Source organism: Procambarus clarkii, chromosome 31 (genome assembly GCF_040958095.1).
Source record: "Procambarus clarkii isolate CNS0578487 chromosome 31, FALCON_Pclarkii_2.0, whole genome shotgun sequence".
NCBI classification, from domain to species: domain Eukaryota; kingdom Metazoa; phylum Arthropoda; class Malacostraca; order Decapoda; family Cambaridae; genus Procambarus; species Procambarus clarkii.
In genome coordinates, this window is record NC_091180.1 from 43,623,661 (window position 1) to 43,629,262 (window position 5,602).

Below are 5,602 nucleotides of genomic sequence, written 5' to 3' on the forward strand. Positions count from 1 at the left end.
AATCCTTGTAACAATACTCAATACTTTAATAAAATGTGAATAGTAAATCAAACATGAATCAATTATGCATAGATTAGCAAATAATAAATGATTTAGGCCTTTGCTGGATTTAGTCACATCAGTCGTATCCTAAACTCATGAGGTGGTAAGATGTATTTTAGCTTAAGGCGTAGTGTATTCTGCTTTCGCAGTACCCAAGGAGATACCAAAATTTGAACTAATTCTGTAAATTCGTATCCAATGCAGCAGGACACTGGCTCGTTAAGGGGGCAAACACTGTTTTTCTCAAACTAACTTTGATAGATCAAAATGACTAAATGGCCTCAGTCACAATATAATGAGATAGATGTCCTAATTGACTGAAATAATTAATAAAATAAGATTGATACTTAAATAATTATTTATATTTAATCTCATCAAATTCTTACTAAACGTAAATCAAAAAGATACGAAATTTAACGTACATGAGTGTGTGGTTAAGCCCGTATAAATAACCGGTGTTCTTTGTATGGGAAAAATGGTAATGACATAAAACCGATTGATCACTATACAACCAATCAATAAATAAAAACAGTTATAACCGCTCTGATAAAACTGTAAAGGAACCCGAGTACACAAAGTCTAATTATAGCCAGGTTCATTTAACTCTTCTCTTGAGCTGGGAAAGTTGTTTCATTTGATGAACCCATAGCGAGCTTGGCGTCTGCCGGCGTTCTTGTAATTCTTCTTAATTAACCAATGGCTCTGTTACAGTCTCTCTACTCAAAGTTTATGCACTTAATTGTTCACTAAACATTCGTCTGTTTGTTGAAGACCGTCAGCATTTCATAAACGCTCATGATAGCAAACAAAGTGGAACTGTTGGTCAGAGCCTCGAAGTGGGCATTTCTGGGGAACAAACCAAATGTGAAGATTGACGTCCCTCCACCCCGGAGTTGACGTCCCTCCACCCCGGAGTTGACGTCCTTCCACCCCGGAGTTGACGTCCCTCCACCCCGGAGTTGACGTCCCTCCACCCCGGAGTTGACGTCCCTCCACCCCGGAGTTGACGTCCCTCCACCCCGGAGTTGACGTCCCTCCAACCCGGAGTTGACGTCCCTCCACCCCGGAGTTGACGTCCCTCCACCCCGGAGTTGACGTCCCTCCACCCCGGAGATGACGTCCCTCCACCTCGGAGTTGACGTTCCCTCCAACCCGGAGTTGACGTCCCTCCACCCCGGAGTTGACGTCCCTCCACCCCCCGGAGTTGACGTCCCTCCAACCCGGAGTTGACGTCCCTCCACCCCAGAGTTGACGTCCCTCCACCCCGGAGTTGACGTCCCTCCACCCCGGAGTTGACGTCCCTCCACCCCGGAGTTGACGTCCCTCCAACCCGTAGTTGACGTCCCTCCACCCCGGAGTTGACGTCTCTCCACCCCGGAGTTGACGTCACCTCCTCCTCGGAGTTGACGTCTATCCTCCCCTGAGTTGACGTCCCCTCTTTCCCGGAGTTGACGTCTCTCCACCCCGGAGTTGAAGTCCCTCCACCCCGGAGTAGACGCCCCTACTCCCCAGTGTTGACGTCCCTCCGCCCCGGAGTTGACGTCCCTCCGCCCCGGAGTTGACGTCCCTCCACCCCGGAGCTGACGTCCCTCCACCCTGGAGTAGACGTCCCTCCACACCCTGAGTTGACCTCCCTACACCCCGGAGTTGATGTCCCTCCACCCCGGAGTTGACCTCCCTCCACCCCGGAGTTGACGTCCCTCCACCCTGGAGTTGACGTCCCTCCACCCCGAAGTAGACGTCCCTCCACCCCGGAGTTGACCTCCCTTCACCCCGAAGTTGACGTCTCCTCCACCCCGGAGTTGACCACCCTCCACCCCGGAGTTGACGTCCCTCCACCCCGGAGTTGACGTCCCTCCACCCCACAGTTGACGTCCCCTCCACCCCAGAATTGACGTCCCCTCCTCCCCGCAGTTGACGTCTCTCCACCCCGGAGTTGACGTCCCCTCCTCCCGGAGTTGATGTCTCTCCACCCCGGAGTTGACGTCCCTTCACCCCGGAGTAGACGTCCCTCTACCCCGGAGTTGACGTCCCTCCACCCCACAGTTGACGTCCCCTCCACCCCAGAATTGACGTCCCCTCCTCCCCGGAGTTGACGTCTCTTCACCCCGGAGTTGACGTCCCTTCACTCCGGAGTTGACGTCTCTCCACCCCGGAGTTGACGTCCCCTCCTCCTCGGAGTTGACGTCTATCCTCCCGTGAGTTGACGTCCCCTCCTCCCCGGAGTTGACGTCTCTCCACCCCAGAGTTGACGTCCCTCCACCCCGGAGTTGACGTCCCTCCACCCCGGAGTTGACGTTCCTCCACCCAGGAGTTGACGTCTCTAAACCCCAGAGTTGACGTCACCTCCACCCCGGAGATGACGTCCCTCCACTCCGGAGTTGACGTCCCCTCCACCCCGGAGTTGACGTCTCTCCACCCCTGAGTTGACGTCCCCTCCTCACCGGAGTTAACGTCTCTCCACCCCGGAGTTGACGTCTCTCCACCCCGGAGTTGACGTCTCTCCACCCCTGAGTTGACGTCCCCTCCACTCCGGAGTTGACGTCCCCTCCACCCCGGAGTTGACGTCTCTCCACCCCTGAGTTGACGTCCTCTCCTCACCGGAGTTAACGTCTCTCCACCCCGGAGTTGACGTCTCTCCACCCGGAGTTGACGTCTCTCCACCCCAGAGTTGATGTCCCCTCCACCCCGGAGTTGACGTCTCTCCACCCCTGAGTTGACGTCCCCTCCTTCCCGGAGTTGACGTCCTCTCCTCACCGGAGTTAACGTCTCTCCACCCCGGAGTTGACGTCTCTCCACCCGGAGTTGACGTCTCTCCACCCCAGAGTTGACGTCCCCTCCACCCCGGAGTTTGGAGAGCGGGGTGCTAGTTACTCAATTTTAATTGCTAATATATCGCCCACAAGTGCTTAAACATATGGTCAGTAAGCTAACATCGAATAAAAGTAGAACTATAAAATGATTTAATTATATAATTTAAATGCCCTCTGGAGGAGATATAAATCCATGATGAACATCACTAATTATAGGATATATAAAAGGCATTAAACTCAGCCAAAAAGGAAATTAGATCAGTCAAAAGAAACTACGAAAACCAGTTGCTCAAAACATAAAGAAAGTTCCTAAGTCGTTCTATGCCTATAAGAAGAAAAACTAAACAAAAGACTCGGTCGACCATGATAAGATAACTCTAACCAAATTGAATTGGACGATAAAAGTGCAACAGCACTGAATGAATACTTAACATCAGTGTTTACACTAGAAAGTTTATGTGGCATCCCATTACCCACACAAATATTTGAAGAAGGTGAAGAGAACGAATTAAGTGATATAGCCATAACGTGCAACATTACCAGGAAGAGCACTGACAAACTATAAGACTCAAACACCCCAGGTGGGGGGAAGGGAAGGGAACTATCAGGAGAGTGCTAAGCAATTACGACTATATAGCACTGGGAAGGGATGAGGCTAAGGATTTCGGATGGGACGTAGGGGATGTGGGGGGGGGGCGATGAACGGTGCCCAACTACTTGGACGGTCGGGGATTGATCGCCGACCTGCATGAAGCAAGACCGTCGCTCTACCGTCCACCCAAAGTGGTTGGGTACCCCAGTTGTGGTCAGAATTATATTCTAAACCGTAAAGGAACTTGCAGAGGAACTATACCTACCACTAAAACTCCTTTCCAGAAAATCTCTGGACCACGGGATAGTTCCCCTAGATTAGAAATATGCAAATGTCACCCCTTCAAGTTCAAGTACATTTATTGAGACAATATGATACATCTCAAAAGGATAGAATAGCTAGGGCTATTTCTACCCTCCACTGTCACCCCTATTTCCAAAATAGACAGAAAGCTCAGTAGAAAGCTACCGTCCTATTAGCTTGACATCACACATCTGCAAGCTCATGTGGAGAGTCCTAAGGGAGAGAATCATCCACCATCTCACAGTGAACAATTTTGTAATATCAACTCAACTTTGGTATGTTAAAAATAGATCACATTTTTGGAAACGGTAACGAGCTACTCAGACAAAGGACTTCCAGCAGATGTAGTATATATGCACTGTGATAATGCTTTCGATAAAAGGTACCACATGAAAGACTAGCAAGGAAATTACAGGCACATGGAATAAATAGTATTCCATTTATTAAATTACTTGTAAATAAATAAAATAAAATAAAACAAGAATAAATAAAACAATGGTTAAAACAAAGAAAACAGAAGGTTGTGCTAAATGGGAAGGAATCTGACAGGAGAAATGTGGTGAGTAGGGTACCACAGGGATCCATTTTCGACCCAATTGTTTTTATAGTATATACTAGCTGTGCCCAGCCACGCGTTGCTGTGACTTAGCAACGCATGCGCGTTGCTGAGCCACAGCAACCCTCCCCTGTTCCCCCATCCTACTCACCATTCCCACCATCTCCGGTCCCCTCGTCCTACCAACATTTCCCCCACTTCCCCGTCCCCTCGTCCTCCCCATCATCCCCCCACACCCCCGTCCCTTCGTCCTCCCCACCATTCCCCCCCCCCCTTCACCATCTCCTATTCCCCTGTCTCCTTGTCAGCCCCACCATTCTTCACTCCTCCGTCCCCTCCTATCCACCATCCCCCACTTCCCCGTTCCTTCATCCTCCCCACATCATCATTTTGCAGATGACACAAAAATTTATGGTGAAGTGGGAAGTGAAAATGATATCGAGGACTTAGGAAGAAATCCATATAACTCCACAAATGGTCAGAAGACTGGCAAATGCGTTTTAATGTAACAAATGCAAGACCTTACATGGGGGATATAACAACCCACGTCACAACAACCAAATGATTAACATTACCTTGCGGCATATTACTGAACATAATGAAGGGCCTTGGAGTCAAAATCCATCACTCTGCAAACACACAGTGTAACGGTCCCTATTGTTACCTCATTACTAAGTGGTTACATCTTGTTATACAGTTTTTATGGCGGTTTAGTTGTTTCAACTTGCTAGAAAGTTGTCACAACTTGTTAGAAGGTGTTACACCATGTTAGAAGGTGTTACCAAAATGTTAGGTGTTACAACATGTTAGAAGGAGTTACAAAATGTTAGGTGTTACAACATGTTAGAAGGTGTTACAAATGTTAGAAGGTGTTACAACATGTTAGAAGGTTTTACTACATGTTAGAAGATGTTACAACGTGGTAGAAAGTGTTACAACTTGTTAGAAGGTGTTACAACTTGTTAGAAGGAATTACAACTTGTTAGAAGGTGTTACAACATTTTAGAAGGTGTTACAACTTGTTAGAAGGTGTTACAACGTGTTAGAAGGTGTTACAACGTGTTAGAATGTGTTACAAGGTGTTAGAAGGTGTTACAACTTGTTAGAAGGAGTTACAACTTGTTAGAAGGTGTTACAACATGTTAGAAGGTGTTACAACTTGTTAGAAAGAGTTACAACTTGTTAAAGGGTGTCACTACATGTTAGAAGGAGTTACAACATGTTAAAAGGTGTTAGAACTTGTTAGAAGGAGTTACAACTTGTTAGAAGGAGTTACAACTTGTTAGAAGGCGTTAC